At 42.4% G+C, this 22694-nt stretch overlaps 1 long non-coding RNA gene across 1 annotated transcript in view; it reads left to right on the top strand.

Annotated features, from left to right (window-relative positions):
- The window catches only part of LOC138848330 (uncharacterized), a 47323-nt gene extending 26930 nt beyond the window's left edge, over window positions 1-20393 (top strand). The window contains exon 3 of the long non-coding RNA XR_011386117.1: window positions 20262-20393. This is a non-coding gene — a long non-coding RNA (uncharacterized lncRNA). The remainder of the gene's footprint in view (window positions 1-20261) is intronic.
- The last annotated feature ends 2301 nt before the right edge of the window (window positions 20394-22694 follow it).

The following is a 22694-nucleotide window of genomic DNA, read 5'->3' as shown; positions in this document are numbered from 1 at the left end:
CATACACTGCATTCAAGCAACACAGCAGCCCTACTCACCTCAGGTAGAGCAATTGAGAGGAATAATGTGAACAAAAATAAGACATCAATAAGTTGAATAATAACAGAGAAAAAACAAAATGAGATAGATGCCAACATTACTGACCTATTTTTGAGGAATTAAATTGATAGAGGGGCTGGCATTGTGGCTAAGTGGGGTAAGCTGCAATCTGTGAGGCCAGCATATCATGTGAGTTCCACTTTGAGCTTAGGAATCTCCACTTCCAATTTAGCTCACTGCTAAACACCTGGGAAATCAGCAGAAGATGGACGAAGGACTTGGGTCCTTGCCACTGATATGGGAGACTTGGATGATGCTCCTGACTTCAGCATGCCCCAGGCTCAACTTTGAAACTCTCTGGGGTGTGAGCCAGCAGATGAAAGCTATCTCTGTCTTTCCTCCTCTCTCTAAATCCACTTTTCAAATAAACAAAGATTTAATAAACAAATTAACTGATTTCAAAATACACAAAAACATGAACAATACTATATCATCTTGATGCCAAACTGATAAAAAATAACAAATGCTAGAGAGCACATGGGAAAAGAAAACCATCATATATGGTGGATGAAAACACAAGTTAGTACAGATGTTATGCAGAACAGTATGGCCATTCCTTAAAAAGGATAAAAATTGGGCCGGTGCTGTTGTGCAGCGCCTGAGGGGCCAGCATCCCATTTGGGTGCCAGTTCTAGTTCCAGCTGCTCTTCTTCCAATCCAGCTCTCTGCTATCTCCTGGGATAGCAGTAGAAGATGGCCCAAGTCCTTGGGCCCATGCACCCATGTGGGAGACCCAGAGGAAGCTCCTGTCTCCAGGTTTCAGAATGGCATAACTCTGGCCTTTGTAGTCATCTGTAGAGCGAACCAGCTAATGGAGGACCTCTCTGTGTCCCTATCTCTATTGTAACTCTTTCAAATAAATAACAAAAATTTAAAATAAGATAAAAATTGACCTACCATGTGAGAGTTATCTTGCTCTTGGCTATATAGAATAAGGAACTTTTATTAGAAGGAAAGGAGAAGAGCATATCAAAGATACAGCAATTTTCCCATAACACAGCCACTATAACACAGTTCACTGCAGCCAGGATGTGAAACCAATCTAGCTGTCCATCAGTGAAAAACAATGGACAGGGCAACCTCTTTTAGATACAAAAAAAGAACAAAATATTATTAAATTAATTGAAATAAGACAGAAGCAGGAACACAAATGTCACCTGGTCCTTGTCACATGTGGAAGTGAGAGAAAATAATGGATCTGAACACAGAACTGTGATTACTAGAGGCTGAGAAGGGAAGCAGCTAGGGATAGAGGGGGATTGGATAATAGGTAACAAAATACAAAGAGGCAGAAAGAACTTCTGGTGCCCCATAATATAATGAGATGACTACATTCAACCATATTAGGTTCTGTGTAAAGAACTGAAAGAGAGGAACTGGTAGTCTCAAATCATGGAGAAGAATTAGAAACTGTAGTTGCTTGGGGGCCAGCATTATGGCACAGTGGGCTAACACCCTGGCCTGAAGCACCAGCATCCCCTGTGGGTACCAGTTCTAGTCCTGGCTGCTCCTCTTCTGATCCAACTCTCTGCTATGGCCTGGGAAAGCAGTAGAAGATGGCCCAAGTCCTTGGGTCCCTGCACCCAAGTGGGAGATCTGGAAGAAGCTCCTGGTTCCTGGCATCAGATTGGCAGAGCTCCGGCCATTGGGCCACCTGGGGAGTGAACCGGCAGAGGAAGACCTCTCTCTCTCTCTGCTGCTACTTCTCTCTGTAACTCTGTCTTTCAAATAAATAACTCTTTAAAAATTAATAAAACTGTAGTTGCTTAGCTTGATCACTTTTTACTGCATAAATGTGTGCAAATATTGCACTACACCCTGTAATAATGCATGACTAGGACACATTAATCACAAATTATTTCAATGAAATTTTAAAAATTAGAAGCATTTCTTTATATTAACAATGAACTATTTGAAAATGAAATTAGAGAAACATTTCCATGCATAGCAGCATAAGAACCAGGAACCAATGTCTTCAATGTTATCAGTGATGAATCAGATTCACAGCCCCCAGCACTCAGTTTTTGCCATAGACCTTACCATGGCAATTGTGGGCATATAGTAGTAAATCAATGGGCAGGAATCCTTTGTCTCTAAATCTGCTAAATAAATAAACAAGGAATTCATCAAAGAAAAAGAGATATCAATTTGGATGCCAGGTCACAAAAACACATGCACTTGAGCTATCCTCCAGTTTGTGATGCCAACAAATCTTTCAGACATGTTACATTTTCAGAGACTTTTCTGTAATCTTGCTAAGCTTTCTGGAACTCTGCCTTATAGCAAAGCGATTCCCAATTCCATTATACTCATGATATTTCTTTTGTGTGATATATTAGTTTACCATCTAGAGATAATTTATGGTACAAAACTTTTGTATGCATGCATGTTTTCTCATTTGTGAGTCTATTCATGGGAATTGAAGACTGATTTATAGCAGAAATACTTTTTCCAAATTCATTGCATAGACTTTTGTTCCTTATGAATTCTCTGAAGTCTGTTGATGTCTAATTTCTGGCTAAAGGTTTTATCATATTTACAGCATGCAAAGACTATCACCTTTTGTGAATTCTGTATCTATACAAGCCTGAAATAAAGAAAATGTTTTTACACAATCGGTATACTCCTAAGAAACCACCTGTGTCAATTCTCTGATGTACCATTGACTTCTGACAAACAACCTTTTCACACTAATAATATTTATAAGCTTTCTCCTTTACATGAGTCTCTGTTGGATAGGATGTGATTTCCAGCAAAAGGTTTTGTCACAATACTTACATGAATTTTGGAGAAAAGCTCTTCCACATTCATTATATTGTTAAGGTCTCTCCCTTGTTCAAATTCCATGATGGATTATGAGGCATTACCTATGTGAAATGACTTTCTCACATTTATTTCATTCATTAGATATATATGTTGTGCATTCTGATATAAGGAGAGATTTGGGCAGAGCTTTCCAACACTCATTACACCCATAAGGTTTCTCTCCCACGTGAATTCCCTGTTGTCTTATGAGGTATGGCTTCTAATTAAAGGGATTTTACTTTCAAAGGAGTTTTTCCCTATATGAATTTGATGATGTACAATGAGGGCTGAATTATGGTAAAAGGCTCTGAGTCATTACATTCATAAAATTGCTCCCCATGAGAATTCTTTTATGTTTGATGAGGTCTGATTTGCACCACAAAGGCTTATTCACATGTATTACATTCATGCATTTCTCCCCTTGGTGAATTCTCTAATATTTCATGAGATATAACTTGCACAAAAAGGTCATGTAGAAAATTCCTTGTGTGGATTCTCTGATATCTTATGAGTTATGAAGTACAGCAAAGAGGCTTTCCACCATCCTTCCATCCATAAAACCTACCTAAATTGAGCAACAAAGATATAGAAAACGTAAACACACACATAACCGGATGGAAATGATATCAGTAATAAAGATCCTCGCCGCCAAGAAAACCCCAGGACTGGATGGCTTCACTGCTGAATTCTAACAGACATTTAAAGCACTAACTGCAATTCTTCTCAAGTTATTCAAAACAATTGAGAGAGAGGTGATTCTCCCAAATTCTTTCTATGAAGCCAGCATCACCTTCATTCCTAAACCTGAAAAAAGTGCAACAAAGAAAGTAATTATAGACCAACTTCCCTGATGAACATACATGCAAAGATCTGCAACAGAATTCTGGCCAATTGAATCCAACAATGCATCAGAAAGATCATCCACCCAGACCAAGTGGGATTTATCCTTGGTATGCAAGGATGGGACCAAAGGCTTTTCCACAGTCATTTCATTTATAAGCTTTCTCCATGGTGTGAAGGCTCTGATACTTTCTGAGGTTTGACTTCTCAGCAAAGGTTTTTCCACAGTCATTGCACTCATAAGGTTTCCCCCAGTACAAATTGTCTGATGCTTTGTGAGCTTTGACTTCTCAGCAAAGGCTTTTCCACAATTATTGCATTCATAAGGTTTCTCCCCTGTGTGACTTCTCTGATGCATTTTGAGTTGTGATTTCTGGCCAAAGCTTTTTCCGCAGGCATTGCATTCATAATGCTTGTCTTCTGTGTGAATTCTCTGATGCTTTCTGAGGTTTGAATTCTGGCCTAAGGTTTTTCCACAGTAATTGCATTCATAAGGTTTCTCCCCTGTGTGAATTCTCTGATGCTTTCTGAGGTTTGCCTTCTGGCCAAAGGCTTTTCTGCAGTCACTGCATTCATAAGGCGTATCCCCTGTGTGAATTCTCTGATGATTTATGAGGTGTGGCTTCTGGCCAAAGAGTTTTCCATAGTCATTGCACTCATAAACGCTTATCCCCTGTGTGACTTCTCTGATGATTTATGAGGTTTGACTTCTGGCCCAAGGTTTTTCCACAGTCATTGCATTCATAAGGTTTCTCCCCTGTGTGACTTCTCTGATGATTTGTGAGTGTTGATTTCTGGCCAAAAGCTTTTCCACAATGATTACATTCATAAGGTTTCTCCCCTGTGTGAATTCTCTGATGATTTAGGAGGTTTGCCTTCTGGCCAAAGGATTTTCCACAGTCATTACATTCATAAGGTTTCTCACCTGTGTGAATTCTCTGATGATTTATGAGGTGTTTCTTCTGGCCAAAGAACTTCCCACAGTCATTACATTTATAAGATTTCAACCCTGTGTGAATTCTCTGATGTCTAATGAGATCTGACTTCTGGTGAGTGGTTTCTCCACAATCATTACACACATGAGGGTTTTCCACTTATATGAGTGCTGTGATGGAGGGTATGGCAGAATTTAATACTGAATGACTTCCCACAAGGTTTACATGCATAGGATTTCTTCCCTATATTTGGTCTATGATTCAGTCTAACATGTGATTGGTAAATAACAGGTTCCACAGGCCCAATATACTTATAAACGTTCTCTCTTTTGGGACTTTGTTGATGTATACTGAGGTTAGAATTCTTATGGAAATCTTGTACTATTTGAGTTGTCTTGCCAATAGTGGCAATTGACTTATTACAGGTTTCTACCATAAAAAGCTTCTCAGATTCACAGAATATATTCTTGCTTTTGAAGACTTTCCCTTGTCCAATTTGTTCAAGTGCCTGCTCCTTGATCTGAATATTGTGCTGTTGATTAAGAGGTTCACAGAACTGGAGAGTGTTCCCAGGTACCTTAGTAGCACAAAATTTCTCTCCAGCTTGTAGTTGATCAGGCCCACAATGGGGACACATATTGTGACATATACTGCATTCTTCAGGTTTTATTCCTGAATAGTTTCTCTTTTTGATACTCAGTTTTGGAATATGGCTTATACTTAAATTAAGTGTTTTTCTGAATTCAACTCCCTTGGGAGTTAATGTCTTATTATTTGTCATAACATCCTGATGCAGATTTTTCTCCAGACTTTTCTGGTTGGTCTTAATCAGTTCATCCAGTTTCATGGCAACTGAAGTGAGAAAAAAATGATGTCACTACATCAAATATAATTGTTTCTTCTAGCATACTCGTGTAAAAGGAATGAAGTTACTTGTATTTAAGAGGGATAAGATGTTAGGAAAAGTTCTGCATTTGTGCCTCCTCACACAGGGCACCAAAATGTTAGGAAAAGAGTTGTAGAATAGAGGAGAAAGTGTATGAATTTACAGCCAGACAGAATTTATTCAGAGAAAATTAATCCACAGAGGTGGGTGACCAACTGCCTGTACAAGATGGAGCATGAAGGCCCCAATTCCCAGGGGCCAGACCTTTTTGAGGAGGGCTAAGGCTGGGCATGAGGGTAGGGGGCAGCAGTGGAGGGGAATTCCAGGAACTGGGTGGGGGCCTTAGGAACCTGGAAAATAATGCAGGGTGGGGTATGAAGGCAATAGGCTGTGAGACCCAATTGAGTTTCAAGGGCAAGGAATACATTCCAAAGTTTATCTACTTTGGGCAATGAGGGAGAATGGCTCAGGCTTATATCCTCATTCCATCATAAGATTTTCAAAAAATGATTAGAAGATACATATTTATGAATATACAGGTTTTCTCCATTATACATTAATATATTAAATTGTATCCATAGATTTTCCAATGTTCATCCATGATCCTGTTTACTACCAGAATTTTTTCCAAGTATGATTGAATGGTTTTTGTGGTAAGATGTCTTAAATCACTGCTTGGGATGCCTGTATCTCAAAACAGTGCCAGTTTAAGCCGAGGCTACTCTGCTTCCAATACAGCTCTGAGATAATAGATACTGGAAAGCAGCAGATAATGGTTCATGTGCTTGGGACCCTGTGATAGAGATGAGTAGGTGAAATTCCAGGCTTCTGGCTTCAGATTAGTCATAACTGTTGATAGTATTTGGGGAGAGAGTTAATAGAAAATCTATTCCTCACTGTTTCTCTCTCACTTTCTACTTTCACAAAAATGAATAAGACTTCACAGAATGGACTAATATTTAATAAATATATTCACCTGTAATCTAGAAACCAATTTTTCCCTGTCCATTTCTTCAGTTCATTTTTTAATGTATTTTTATTTCTTTATTTGTGAGAGTTAGACTGTGAGAGACAGAGACAAAGATCTTCCTTCCATTGGCTCACCCCTCAAATGGCAAATACATTTGGATCTATGCCAATCCAAATCCAGGAGCCAGGTGCTTCCTCCTTATCTCCATTGTAGGTGCAGGGGCCCAAGCATTTGGGCCATCCTCCACTGCCCTCCCGGGCCACAGCAGAGAGCTGGACTGGAAGAGGAGCAACCAGGACTAGAACCCGGGGCCCATATGGGATGCTGGTGCTGCAGGGGGAGGATTAACCATGTGAGCCACGGTGCCAGCCCCTTTTTCAATTCATTTTTAGAAAAATTGTGGGTTTTGTACTTCTGTGATATTTCAACCATAAATATGGGGAAGTTTTACTAGATCATTTCCTTGAAGGTAAAGAGTGAAATGTGTCTATACTCTAAGCAGGATCACATTCATGGGACAAGATTTGAATATGTGGTTGTCTTGTGTTCTGTCTTCCCAGGCAAACAGCATTTGTGGGATTTTTCTAATGAAAATCTCTGTTTTATCTGCACTATTATAGTTTCCCCATATTTCTAAGGAAACCTGACATCCTAATCTTCTAATAACTACAACAGTTACAGAAAGTTCCAATATACCACCTTGGCTATACATTCCCACCAGTTGAAATAATTTATTCCTGCAACCCAGAGTCTGCTCAATTATTGAAAATTGATTTCTAACTCATTGTGAAGACATCAGCCCTGGTTGCCTCCTCTTGTTTCTTTCTATAAACACTCCTCTGTGATAATTTGAGTTTCTGGAGGTTTGTTGATTTTCACAGAAAACTTCATTTCCTTTGCCTTTACCAGAGATACTGATCTCCATAGATACTGTAGAATGTCTGTGTCTGAATCACAGGACCAGCTGTCTTCAGGAGTAAGACTTGGGAAAAACTCGTGGAAAGAACACCAGTCAATATCTGTTGCACTGCTTCTGCTTTGGCCTCCCTGCCCGTTATGTACACACTGATATGGAAGGCTCTGATGTAGGCATTCTTCCCCCATCCATGGCTCTGCTCCTTGCTCCAACTTGAAGATCAAGTCAGGTTTGGTCCTGCAGTGCCCTACTAATGGAAACAATATAGACTTTGTGAAATCACTATCTTGGGTTAATGAAAGGAGTACAGCTTGGTCCAGGAGCTATGCAACAAATGTTCCAATGTGAAATCCTTCCCAGGTGATAGATATTCAGATTCTTCATGGACTCAAATTCTATACCTGTCCCTCATTCAACTTTATGAATAGTGCTCACTTAGTTGTCAAATAGCAAGAAAATGTTACCATTGGGCATGTGATGAGTGTCACTCACCCAGGGAGAACAGGCTGCTGTAGGTCTCCAGCATCACATCCCTGTACAGGATTTTCTGAGCTTGGTTCATGTTCTGCCATTCCTCCCAGGTAAAGTACACAGCCAGGTCTTCAAATGCTATCATCCCCTGTGACAGAACACTCCTGGTCAACATGTCAACTCTGTCACCTAACAAACAATGGCAGTTGTATATCTTCTACATGGGTATGGATGAAGAAGCAAGAATGCCATTTCATTTCAGATTTATGAGCATTTGGGCAGCCACACAGAAGCATTCCACAGGGGATCAAACCTATGGTATAAAGGCTGTGAAAATTGCCCAAGCTGGAGGGAAACAGGAATTTCTGTTCACAAAGGCCAGACTATGTCAAGGGCAATTGCACAGTAGGCTGAAAGGGGGACAAGAGTCACTCTGGAATGAGCAGTGTTCAGAAGAATGTAGAAGTATTCAGGAAAAAAGACAAGAAACCATCAGGGAAGTTATGAAGGGATTGAACAATGAAGAATTTCCAGAAAAACACTATACACAGTCAATGCAATTATGGCAGAGAAAAAAATTTTTAAAAGAGACAGTAGGCATTTAACTTAGTGTTTATGATGCCAGCTCAGATACTCTCTCTCTGCATCAAATTTCCAAAGTTGGATTTCAGTGCCAGCTCCAGTTTCCAGCTCCCAGCTAATGCAGACCAGGGGAAGCAATGGTGATGCCAACCAAGAGGGAGGCCTAGATTCCATTCCTGACTCTTGGCTTCAGTTGTGCCCCACCTCTGTTTGATATTTTTATTTAGGCAGTGAAGAAGTGCATGGGAGCTTTCTAGCTTTCTCTCACTCCATCAATTTCTTTCTCTATCAGGCTCATAAATATTTTAAGTAAGGGAGGAGATTCAAGAAAGAATAGAAAGTAGCTTTTGCTTTTTCTATAATTATTCTACTCATAAACATTTAAAGAACTGAAATAACATGATAACAAATTAAAGTAAAAGCTATGGAGTTATTTACCCAAGAACAGAACCTGAGAAATTCTGTACTATAATCTGCATTTGTGACTGAGGGAAATACAGAGAGCTTTGAGAACCTGCAGTAGGCACCAGCATTGTGGTACAGCAGGTAGATCTCCACCTGCAATTCAGGCATCCCATGTGGACAGACAATTTGAGTCCTTGGTGCTCCACTTCCAATTGAGTTCCCTGCTAAAGTGGCTGAAAGAGCAGTGAAAGATGGCCTGAGTATTTGGGCCAATTCCACAAATATGGGAGACCCAGATAGAGTTCCAGACTCCTGGCTTTGGCCTGGCCAACCATTGTGGCCATTTGTTGAATGAACCAGCAGATGGAAGATATCTCTTTCTCACTACCCATCTCTCCCTATCTCTATTACTCTGCCTTTCAAATAAGTTAATAAATAAACCTTGGGGCTGGCACTGTGGCACAGTGGGTTAATGCCCTGGCCTAAAGCACCAGCATCCCATATGGGCACCGTTTCAAGACCCAGCTGCTCTAATTTTGATCCAGCTCTCTGCTATGACCTGGGAAAGCAGTAGAAGAAGGCCCAAGGATTTGGGCCTTTGAAGCCGTGTGGGATACCCAGAAAATTCTCCTGGCTCCTGGCTTTAGATGGGTGCAGCCCGGCCAGTGCAGCCAATTGGAGAGTGAAATGTTGAATGAAAGATCTCTCCTCTGTCTCTTTCTCTCTGCCTCTCCTCTCTCTGTGTAACTCTTTTAAATAAATAAATAAATTGTTAAATACAATCTTAAAACGTGAAAGAACATGCAGTAGATTATTTTCCCCACAGTGTTCTTACTCTAGCTGGGAATCAAGTTCATCTCCTCAAACTATTAAGGACTGCATTACTCTAACAATTAAAAAAAATAAATGCAGCCAGCGCCGCGGCTCACTAGGCTAATCCTCCACCTTGTGGCGCTGGCACACTTCATTCTAGTCCCAGTCGGGGTGCCAGATTCTGTCCCAGTTGCCCCTCTTCCAGGCCAGCTCTCTGCTGTGACCAGGGAGTGCAGTGGAGGATGGCCCAAGTCCTTGGGCCCTGCATCCCATGGGAGACCAGGATAAGTACCTGGTTCCTGCCATCAGATCAGCACAGTGGGCCGGCTGCTGTGCACCGGCCATGGTGGCCATTGGAGGGTGAACCAACGGCAAAGGAAGACCTTTCTCTCTGTCTCTCTCTCTCTCACTGTCCACTCTGCCTGTCAAAAAAAATAATAAATGTCACTGATTTGTGGTTTAGCCCTAGGTAAGTAATTCTCTTGCAGAATGCTAAGTGTTTATTTCCAGGGTGGAACTAAAACACTGCCCACTACATCATCTGTATAACACTAAAGAATGTGTTGGACATTATGACCCCAAAATTTAGAATATTATCCTTGACTTCAATTGAAATCATATAACAAATATATATTTTGCTATGGCAACAGAAAATGAGAGATGACATTGCCTTTTCTTGGATAAATGCAATGATTGATAGTCATGACAAATTCATCATACATCTTGTTTCTATATATTCCCTGAGAATAAAATTTACCTTCCTACATCCATTTTCATTAAGAAATTATTATAAATCTAAAAACAAAACAGACAGAAAGCTGGGAATAATTAAGAAAACCACTTACAGGGGCCAGTGCTATCGCACAGTGGGTTAAAGCCCCAGCCCGCAGAACCAGCACCAGATATTAATTCCCACCAAATCAGGTGTGAGTGCGATTTTCAGGTGAATTCAATCAGAATTCCACAGCCATTCAGCTGGGAGGGGTGGATGAATCCAGAAACAGCCAGTTTACATGGGACTAAATCAAGCCTAATATCACAAAGGACTCTTGCATTTCTTTGGCTTTTTTCACATTTGTCTTATTTATCATGATTTGTAATGAATTTTCTGATGTGAGCTTTAGTTTTCAGACTGGAATATGGAGTCCAGGGCACGGGAGGAATGGTCTTTTTCAATCAGGGCACAGATGTTGGCTTGCTCCAATTCTGGCTTGCTGTCATTGTTTTGGGTGCCTCAGCCAATTTTTGGTTTTGAGCAGCAATTTTCTAAATGTTTTCTTGGTCTGAGTTTCTTTTGCCTTCTTCCATCCCAAATTTTGTATTCTGATGCAGTACAAACAAGAAGTTAGACAGAGGATCCATTATGAAATAAAAAACATAATAAATTGGCTTTTCAGGCTTAGAAATCTACAGGCAGGATAACTAAGATGAATTTTTGTGTTTTGGAAAATGAAATGGAACCAATTTGCTGTGGGGACAGATATTAATTTCCTCCAAATCGAGTTTGACTGTGATTTTCAGGTTAATTCAATCAGAATTCCACAGCAAGTCAGCTGCGAGGGGTGGATGTATCCAGAAACAGCCGGTTTCCTTGTGACTAAATCAAGCCCAATATCACTAAGGACTCTTGCATTTCTTTGGCTTTTTTCACAGTTTTCTTATTTATCATGGTTTGTAATGAATTTTCTGATGTTAGCTTTGGTTTGGAGGCTGGAATAAGGAGTTCAGGGTACAGCAGGAACCGTCTTTTTGAATCAGGGCATAGCTGTTGGCTTGCTCCAATTCTGGCTTTCTGTCACTGTTTTGTGTGCCTCTGCTAATTTTGGTACTTAAGCAGCAATTTTCTAAATGTTTTCTGGGTCTGAGTTGGTTTTGCCTTCTTCCTCCCAAGATTTTGTATTCTGATGCAATACAAACAAGAGTTCAGACAGAGTAGCTATTATGAAATTAAAAAAAAAAAATTGGTGTTTCATGCTTAGAAATTTACAGGCAACGCAACCAACATGATTTTTTGTGGTTTGGAAAAAGAAATGGAACCCTTTTACTTAGGGGACAGATATTAATTCCCTCCAAATCGAGTGGGAGTGGGATTTTCAGGTGAATTCAATCAGAATTCCACAGCCAGTCAGCTGGGAGGGGTGGATGAATCCAGAAACAGCCGGTTTCCTTGTGACTAAATCAAGCTGCTGCTCCCTGTGGACTTGTCCTCCTCAGCCTCTGACTAGAGCACAGCCACCTCTCCAATGCTGACATCCTCTGACACATGTTTCACTCTTCTGTTCTCTCTAAACTGCAGACTCTTGGGCAACATATGTAACTCTAATGCATCAACTTGCATAGAAGCACACACCTGAGGACTCCAGAGTCTTGGATTTCAGGTTGTAATTAACTTTCCTTTTCAGAGGACTGGTGAAAAAACAAGTCTGGAAGCCAGGGTGTAGCCTTGTGGTTCAAATGCCTATGTCTCATATTGGAGTTTCTTGGTTTGATTCCTGGTTCCAGTACCTGCCTCCAAATTCCTGATAATGTAGACCCTGGGAGCTAGCAAGAAATGGCTCAGATGATTGGGTTCCCTACTCCTGGGACAGCCCTGGCCACTGGGGACATTTCAGCAGTGAACTAGAGGGTGAATACTACTTCTCTGTCTACTTGTTCATTTCTTTGCATCTCCAATTAAAAAACAAAAAAGTATGTTTCTATCATCCATTAAAATAACTTCCTCAATGGAAAAAAAGTTTCATTGTTAAATTGGGGAAAAATAATGCTTCTTGGTTGTGATATTAGAATAATGCATAACTGTACATCGGACTTCCATTGTGGACAAGGAAGAGAAAGATGGAAGCAATAATTTTTGCTTCTGGCTTTGGTACTTGTCATGTAACCTTGAAAAATTCATTTAAACTCATGGTGCCTGAGTGTCCTTAAAATTACAGGTTCATCTAGTTGAGGCAGGTGGTGTAAGGGGAGGTGGCAGGAAGCTGAGAGCTTTCCTTGTTTCTGTGCTGACAGAGCTAAGTGACATTAGCAAGTCATTTGACCCCTCTGGATCTTCCTCCCTTGTGAGATAAGATTGTCTTTATAGTTAAAGGATTTATTCTACACAGTCCTATCTTATGGTTAGGCTCACATGACTGTGAAGTGTTTTATAAACTGGCAGTGTAATAATCAAGTTCGCACTGAAGATGAAATGCTAAACAGCATAGAAATTCTAAAGCTTGTAGTTCTATGAGGAGCTACACAGAAACATTCAAGTTCATGGGCATTTTTAAATTTAAAAACAGAATCATTGAATCACTGTTCAGAATCAGTATAGTTGCTAAAATTCTTATTTATAATCACTGAGATTGGCAGTGTAATTACTGATAGCATACTCCTAGTGTTGTATATTTTAGTTTATACAATACTCAGACTATATAAAATATAGGTAGCATGGGAAGTGCGATACACAGCAGTCTTGTAGAATGGCAGATGTCCTAAACAGCACTCTGGCCTCAGAATCAGCCCTTAAGGCACTCAGATCTAGCTGAAGAGCCTATGAGAGTATTTTAGGTATGGAAAGAAACTCTGGCAAAAAAAAGAAAAAAAGAAAAGAAAAGGACCTAAATAAAAGATCTCTGTGAGTGAGATCCCAGTAGAAAGAACGGGCCATCAAAGAAGGAGGTACCTTTCTCTGAAGGGAGGAGAGAACTTCCACTTTGACTATGACCTTGTCTAAATAAGATCGAAGTCAGTGAACTCAAGAGGCTTCCATAGCCTTGGCAACTCATGACTAGAGCCCAGGGAGATTTCTGATGCCATAAACAAGAGTGTCAGATTGTTAAGTCAACAACAGGAATCACTGTGTGCTTACTCCTTATGTGGGATCTCTGTCCTTAATGTGTTGTCCAATGTGAAGTAATGCTATAACTAGTACTCAAACAGTATTTTACACTTTATGTTCTGTGTGCTGCAAACTGATGAAAACTTAATATAAACTAAATCGATCTTCTTTGTATAAAGATGATTGAAAAAGAATCTTGATGTAAATGGAATGGGAGAGGGAGTGGGAGATGGGCGGGGTGCTGGTGGGAGGGGAGTTATGGGGGGAAGCCTTTGTAATCCATACACTGTACTTTGGAAAATTATATTCACTAAATAAAAGTTTAAAAAAATTAAAAAATAAAAATATAGGTAGCAATATTTAATGCTTCTCTTACTGTTCCTGGATTGGATTATAGCATACATTAATAAACCTTTTTTAAAGGTTTATTTATTTATTTATTTGAAAGACAGCATTATAAAGAGTGACACATAAATAGAGATGATCTGTCTGCTGTTTTAATCCCCATGTGGCTGCAAGCAGCTGGAGCTGGGCTAATCCAAAGCCTGGTGATTCTTCCAGCTCTCTCACATGGATTCAGGCACCCAAGTATTTGGGCCATCTCCTGCTGCTTTCCCAGGCACATTAGCAGGGAGCTAGATTAGAAGCAGAGCAGCTGGGACATGAACCAGTGCCCATAGGGAATGCCAGCACTGCAGGTGGTGGCTTTACCTTATATGCCACAGTACCAGCTACAGCCTATTCATTTTAAATTAATAACTAAAGATTATCTGCTTTTCAGCCTCCAGGCTTTGGCTTGGCCCAGCCTCTGCTGTTGTGGACATTTGGGGAGTGAACCAGAGGTTGAAAGATCTCTCTTCTTATGTCTCTCCCTCTCTAACCTTGCCTTTCAAATAAATAAATGAGTCTTTGAAATAAAAATACATGCATACATACACACACACACATACACACACACAAACACACGGTACCAACACAGTGGGTAAAGCCATGGCCTGCTGTGCCAGCATCCCATATGGGTGCTGATTCAAGTCCCAGCTGCTCCACTTCCAATCTAGCTCCCTGCTAATGTGCCTGGGAAAGCATCAGAAGGTGGCCCAAGTGCTTGAACCACTGCATTCATGTGGGAGGCCTGGCAGAAGCGCCTGACTTTAGATTGGCTCAGCTGAGGCCAATTTGGGAAGTGAACCAGCAGATGGAAGATCTGTCTCTACCCCTTCTCTATAACTCTGCCTTTCAAATAAATAATAGATTTTAAAAATGGGGGAAAAGGGCAGTTTTCTTGCCTTCCCTTTACCTAGAGTGACATAATCAAAATCTGTTAGGCAAATGAATAAGGGAAATTCTGAGATCATGTATTGACCATAGAAGAGAATGGATTCCTTGCGCATTTTCTGGAAGCCCATGCTAGTTGGAACCAAGGGAAGGATAACAAAAAAGGGGAGGCCTATATCCCTCTTATTTGTTTTCTTTGTTCATTGGAGCAGTGGAGAGTTGAGTAATGTAATATTGGTGTTTGTCTCCATACAGTTCATGTCTATTTAGCTGGTTCTTTTTATTTGCATTTCTTTTTTATTTATTTTAAGAGATTTATTTGAAAGGCATAGAGACAGGGGTCTTCGATCTGCTGGTTTGATTCCCCAATGTTTGGGTGAGGCTGAAGGCCCATGAGCCCCCTCCCATCTCCATGTGGTGTGGGGTCCAAGCACCTGTCCATCACCACTGCACTCGTTGGCTGGAGTTGGAGAGGAAGTAGGGCATCAGGGAATGGAACTGGTGCCCATGATGTGGGCCATGCAGGCTGTGGTTGCACCCCCATGCCATGAGTCCGTCCTCGATGAACCTTTCTTTAAAGTGGAATTAAGGGTAAAAATGGTCTGAGGTGCATGCACATTTCTGTTGTGAGAGAGGCTGAGGCCCCGTGGGTGCCTGGGGGCCAACAGAAACACCTGAAGCCTTGGCCCCCAGGTCCCGGTGTCTCCCCTCTGCTTCTGCCCTGCCTGCAGGCCTGGCCCCGGGCTCCAGTGGTGCCTCAGGGATTTCGGCACCAAACTGGTCACTTTAGGTCACTTTGTGATGCCTGACTTCTGCCCAAAGAAGGAAGCAAGAAGGGGCCCAGCAGGCTTCCCCCGACCTCTGGAGCCCCGAGCCATGGTGCTGGCCCACGACCCAGGTAGCCCGTGATGATTCTGGACCAGCCATTGGGACCCACGACCTCTGACCCCAGGCTCCAACCCCTTCGAGGTCACCACCGCAGCCTCCTATTTAGCTGGTTCTTAATCCTCAAGAAGGGATTTAGGTCAATGTTCTATTCTCATCAAATACCTTAATGTTTAATTAAAGATTCTGTTAGTAATTTTAACCCTGGGTCGTTCTAAAGATGTGCTGTGACTTAGGTTTAGAAAAGAGCATCTTCCTTGCCACCCTCATCTCAGCTCTGGGGGCTGTCAGTTCTCCCTGCACAGATTCAGTAATGCATGCTTCTTCTCTACTACAAAGATCTTATGTTGGTCATATTTCCAGTTACAAAAATCAAATCAACTCACACCTGGACTCTGAGTATTCAATGACATTAGTTATCAAAATAAATGTATTCAAATATTCAAAGACCACTTCAAAGCTTAACTGCCTTCAAGAGTGTTTGGCACTTGGAACAGCCACTGTGGTTTTCTACACATGAGCACTCACTATTTTATATACCATTTAACAATTCAAACATCACTTCAGCTTCAGCAATACACAACAATAGAATGGATGATTCTACATAATAAACATGTTACATTAGTTTGGACTTAAAACCTAGAATTAAAACCATGTGGTAATATGGATGGATTTAAGGAAAGATGTAGAGCTAGGTAGCTAAGGCTACAGAATCCCAGACCTATTGATTTTAAGTGAGTCTGGAACAACAGCATTCCATTGCATTATCTTCCATCTCAGAGTCCTGCTTTTCCAGTGAGACCCACCCCACTCAGACCACGTATTTCCTGCCTGTGTCTTCACGGTGGTGGAAGCTGTTCTGATACAGGCATCTCCTGGACAGTCAGCAGCTTCCTGATTTACTACCTGAACTGGAATCCCCAGTTGCGAGGTATATTTCCCAAACACCCAGGCTGAATTGAATGTTCGTCTCTGGCAGTCAAAAACTTCTGCCGTAGGAAACAGAACATGTCCTCTACTCTGGGACTCCTTTTTCTTCTCATGGGGTTCTGTGGTGATCTGTGGTTTTCAACACAAGTCCTGGGAGCATTCTGACTCAAAAGAAAGACCAGGGATAAGAGTTCTTTCTGGGGGCTGGTGTTGTGGCATAGCAAGTTACACTGCTGCCTGCAGCACTAACAACCCACATGGATGCCGGTTTGACTCCCAGCTGCTCTACTTCTTCCACAACTCCTTGCTGGGTAAAGCAGCAGAGAATGTCCCAAGCGCTTGGTCCTCTGCCCCCACATGGGAGACCTGGAGGAAGCTGCTGGCTTCAGCCTGGCCCAGCCCTGGCCATTGTGGCCATTTAGGGAGTGAGCCAGCAGATGGACCGCTGTCTTTCCCTCTCTTTTTCTCTCTGTAACTCTGCCTTGCCAATAAATACAACTTCAGAAAGTTATTCTCCATCAAGCAATACACCCTTTTCGAGGCAGTTGTAAAGCTGGGAGTCATAGCTTCTCTTATATTTTGGATAATAAGAGTTTTGGTTTGAAAGCATGTTCATCTGAAACAAAGATCACTCATTATCCTTTGTTAGAAAAGGGGGCTCTTCTCTTTGAAAGTGGAAATCAGAAGCTGTAATGTGTGATGAGCTCCACCTGCCAGGTCTGGGGAGACTTATTTGAAAGTCAGGGCATCAGGAGAGGAAGCTTTTCAGATTCCCTGGCCCTTGCTTTAGTCTTATGTCTTTACTTCTTTTGTTGCTTCTTGATGTCAAGAGTGTACACTTTATGCTGAAATGAGGAATTGTGTCTAACCTCTTTTGGGCCTTTTTCTAAGCAGAGTGTATATATTTTTCTTGCATATAAGGATAGCTTCTGGGGTGGGTGGATTTTTTTGGAAGTTTTCACAAGCTAGCCAGTAGCCTATATTTTCTTCACAGAATTCAGTTTTTAAAAAAGCTTCCAATACAGCCAGACCATCTGTATGTAGGGAAGAGCAGGCAGAAAAATAAAAAGAAACATGAGGAATATAAGGAAGCTAATGATCAAACATTCCCTTGTGCTTTTCTAGTACTAGGATTAGCTATTCTCTTGTTTTTACTCAATCCTGTAATCCTGTGGATTTAGCTCTTTAAAGACAAAGATGCCAGTAGGCAATATACTTAAGTTGGTTCCATACTACTAAAACAGAAATACTTCAGTTTGTTTTAATGCCAAAAATGTATTTACAGGAGAGGCATAAATCCTCAGGGAACTAAGTCTCTTGCAAACACTGCATGCAATGAAAAGCATCCTCAGCCTCAACCAAGAGCACTGCCATTGCAGAGCTGAAGGGTGATTTATCTTCCCCACCTGGTGTGAATATGTTGAGAAATAAGCGGAGATAAACAGACCTTCTAGGTTAAGTCAAATTCTCCTTGGTGAGCTGCTGATTTGAGGACACAGCCTTTCTGCACTCTTGTGATACTTGCAGTGGATTCAATTCAAGCCTAATTCACAATTGCTGGCCAGCAGCTCCTGGAATGCTTCTGACCACAACAGTGCTTCCTTCGGGGAAGGTCTGCAAGAACAGTTCTCTAATGAGTTGTGCTCAGAGCAGTTCCCCTCCCAGCTCAGCAGTGAGCTCTTCAGATTGCAAACACAGGAATCTCAACTTACTTGGTGAAAGCTTGCTACCTGCTTTTCTTGCCAATTGTGGCCTTCCCAGGAATGGTGGAGTTTTGCCATAGGTAGCTCAACCCAGTCTTCAATACTCTTATTCTTACAAAAAAAAAAAAAAAAAAAGACAATTCAGTAAGTGGTCATCCTTGAATACACTACTGAGCCTGAATGCATTTTTACCAAATAAAGTCGCCCAATAGCTATAAACCAAAAGCCAACAACAGGCTTGCCCACCTAATATTACACTCAGCCCCGAAGTACTGAGCAGTTTCATCACTTCCTCAGAATGTAACTATGCTGTGAGGACTATAGATAGGGATGCCCAAATTTTAATTATCAATACACTGCACAGCTAATAAAGCAGATGCTGTCACTTGCCCACAAAAGGAGACAGTTTCTCTGCAAGGTTAACCGCAATCGGGAGACATTTTGCACCTAATGGAACCCGCAGCGGGACTGCTTTGAGCCAGCTCCTCTCCTTCCCTTTCCACCTTCGGTCCAGGATGGGACAGAGACCATGCACAGGAGGTGCCACCAGTCACCCGTTTCCCCCTGTCCACCTGCAATGCTCCTGGGAGGCAGATGCCACAGAACAGTGATTTGTTCCATGATTGTCACTGTGTGAGATCAGCCCATCATGAGAAAATGACCATGGATTCCAATGAGATATCAACCACAGAAGCACTTCCCCCAGCATCAGTGCAGGAGGGTGGATGATGGAAGGCACAGCATGGCCAGGATCTCTAGGGACCCCGCAGGACTCTGCTGCCCTGGATGCCTACAGCAGGCAGCAGCACAAAGGCCCAGTGCACCTCCAGCACCCTTCTACCAAACCCTTCCCCCTGTCTGCCCATGCAGACCACACAGATGCTGTGTCAGTGAGTAAATCAGCACCGCGCACTTGGTTTTCCTGCTGAGACTTGGCCTTCATTGCTTCCCCAAGTGCAGCACGTGCTGCAAGCCTCAGCCAGCAGGGCTGGCAGGAGAGGTGGGCAGTCACACTCACCAGGTCTGTCTCTTCTTCTCCTGCCCCTCCTGACTCAGGGGCCACCACCGGCATTTTAGCCCCAAGGCACGAAACGGGACAGCCAAGAACCTAACACCACCCATGTCATGCGCACACACTGCAACTACCAGCTGCCCACCAATGTCCACAGCCTCTATACCCAGCCTAGCATGGGGCGGGTCTTGCAGCACTGGTCCTGCCTCAGGGCAGCAACGATTGTCCTGAGGCCCCCTGCTGGACTGAGCCTGAACTGCCCTGCAGCAGATTCTGGAAGCAAGAGAGCTGCTGATGGCTGAGGCCCTGGCTCAGAGTACACTTAGAGAGACCCTATGCCTGGCAAGGGCACTGGGGCCCTGGACTTTCCCAGGCTGCAGTCCTAGGGTGGAGGCTGGCTCGGCCCTTCCACCCCCAGCCCTGCCGCAGGTGGAGCGGGGTTCCCACGGGGGCATCTTCCTTTGAGGGAGAGCGGGTGAACCCCAAATGCCATGACACCCGGTGCCGGGTGCTGGCCTGCAGCCTTCCGGGAGGGAGTAGGTGACAGTGACTTTGTGGGGAGGTGACACTTAAGCTGGGCCTGTATTTTGGGTTAGTTCTGGACGCACATCCCAGTGCACCTGGACCTGCGGGTCTGCTGCAGGCCTCCTGGAGGCTCTGGGAGCCGGGCATCCTGGTGGCAAGGGCAGGAGGGTGGGAGTTCGAGGTGCTGAGCTCCCGCTGGGTGCACCAGGCTCTTTGGAGCTGTTCAGAGTAAGGAGTTGAGGTCACCTCCTGAACCACTGCTGGTCCCAAACTCCTGGTTTGGGATTTGCCAGAACCCTGAAGTAGGGGTGTGGTGGGGGTGGTAGTGGTTGGCTTCAATGCACTGTATTTGTGAATTCTTCAAACACAGCTTCTCCCTACTCCTGCAGGCTTTCAAGTGATTGACGAGGACAGAGTCCCTCAGCTGCAAAGTGACTGAAGTTTGAAAACTACGTCCAGAACATCACAGTGTGTATTCAGGTGGTCATCCTTCAGGCCTGCAGGTGGACAGCAAGAGCCACAGTAAGATATTAATTACTGTAGATACTCTCCTTTCTTTCTGGTAGACCCACCAAAAGAGAATGGGAGATGAGTACTTGAACATTGGAACCAGTCAGCATGCTAGGGTGAGCTGCCAGTACTTGGAGCTCAGGAGTGGACATGGAGAGCAAAACATGCATTGTTACTAAAGAGGACAGTTAGGCATTTTACTGTGAAAAGGGAAATCATTTAGATGTGAACAAGACACCTTAAGAAAAGGTCTGTATAGTTATTTTTGTTTATTTGCAAGGCAGAGAGAGCCCTTCCATTTCCTGCTCATTCCTCAAATGTCTGCACCAACCAGAGCTGGGTCAGGCTGAAGCCAGGAACTCAGTGTGGGTCTCCCACACAGGTGGCAGGGACTCAAGTACTTGAGCCATCAGCTGCTGCCTCCCAGGGTTCTGTTAGCAGGAAGCCAGAAGCAGAAGCAGGGCTAGGGCTTGAGCCCTGAGCATTCTGACTGGGATGTGGAAGGCTTTACCACTATGCCAAACACATGCTCCAGTAAGCTGTTTCAACACGTTTGCAAAATGTAAGAATGTGGTTTTAAATATATGCTCTTCATCTTAAAAATTTGCATAATCTTATATTCAGTTTCATATGATTCAATACTTATTATTAAATACATGTAACATTTAGACACATGCTTTACTCACCAATACAAACCTCAGTAATTTTTTCACTTAGAACCTTGAATATTAGCATTCATTCAGATGAAGTTCACTCATAGGCTGGGAATTCTGACAAAGAGACAGTAGGGAAAAAAATCTAGATGTGTATCTGATACCTAATAAGATTCTGAACCTGACTGATAGAATCTGAGTAACTGTTCAGAGAGTGACTTCATACCTCTCCCCTCTGTAATGAGAAGACTGTGTCCTTTGGCCACTTTCACATGATGTTATGTAAATCTTACCTGAAAAGCCTTTTATAAATTCTGAAGTACCATACAGAAGCATATTATGCATTTCCATATGTGTGAAAAAAGGCAATGTCAAAGGCATAGCTATTCCAGAGAGAAGTTAGGAGGATTAGCTCAGTTTGTAAATGTGTAAGTACCATTAAATATCTACATATTTGAAATAGATTTATAGAGTGTGGAGTTCAAGATAGATATTTAATAAATGCACTCTGGATAATAAGCAAATATCAGAAATAATGCCACACCCATCAGTGTTTAAACTCTTCAGACAGCTCCATGCCAGGGAAGTGCAGTGATCCCCGTAAATTAACAAAAATCAATCTGTGTATACCCATGGAAGCCACTGGTTTATATGCAGTCTATACTAGAGGTTTTTGTGCTTAGTAAAATTACTTGATTTTTTAATGAATGCTTTCAGACTGATACCTGATGCTGAGTGGCAGACAATTTTTTCTGAAAAGTATGTGGTTGAGAAATATAAATATAAATCAGTTTATAATTTTTGTGTCTGAAGATTTTTCTGCATTGAAACAAAACCTGCAATAATCAGAAGACTTTTCCTCAACAAGTTGCTATATTGATGCATCTTCATTTATGTATGTAATGTATGCTTAGGTAAAAGTAATAGAGAGAGAGATCTCTATCTTCCATCTGCTGGCTCACTTCCAGATGGCCACAATAGCTGGGGCTGAGCCAGGCTGAAGCCAGGACCCTGGAACTCTGTCCCAGTCCCCCATGGGGGTGCAGGAACCCAAACTCTTGGGCAATCTTTGTTGCTTTCCCAAGCAAAGAGCTGAATGAGAAGTGAAGGTGGTGAGTCTCAAAGCAGTGCCATAAGGCATGCTGCTGTTGCAGTTGGCAACTTACCTCTTTGTACCACAATGCTGTCCCTGGATTGATGACATATTGAAGTGCTGCCACTGGCTTTTGGCTAAATAGGATGACTTAACATGTGTTCCACTCTGTGGAAGAGGAACAAATAAGGCAGTTGGTTGTAAAAGTTGCCCATGGAAACCACAGCCTGAGAAAGATGAATCAACTCACCTTGCATTTTCCACCTTGCATCTACACCACCCTTTTCTGGACAAACATCTGATGGTATGCCCTTGTGATGGAGGTTCTCAGGGTGCTGGAACATTTTGTAATTTTTTAAAAATATAGATTAAGAAGAAGGCAAATAAACAAAAAATTACAAACTGCTGCCAATACCAAGAGGAGATTATTGAGAGTAAAAGGTCACCTGTTGGAGCCAGCACTGTGGCACATCAGGTTAAAGCCCTGGCCTGAAATACAGGCATCCCATATGAGTGCTGGTAGAGTTCCGGCTGCTCCACCTCCAGTCCAGCCTTCTGCTAATGCA

This window comes from Oryctolagus cuniculus, unplaced genomic scaffold, assembly GCF_964237555.1.
Source record: "Oryctolagus cuniculus unplaced genomic scaffold, mOryCun1.1 SCAFFOLD_45, whole genome shotgun sequence".
In the NCBI taxonomy this organism is placed as follows: Eukaryota; Metazoa; Chordata; class Mammalia; order Lagomorpha; family Leporidae; genus Oryctolagus; species Oryctolagus cuniculus.
This window is presented reverse-complemented; position numbering and strand designations above follow the sequence as displayed.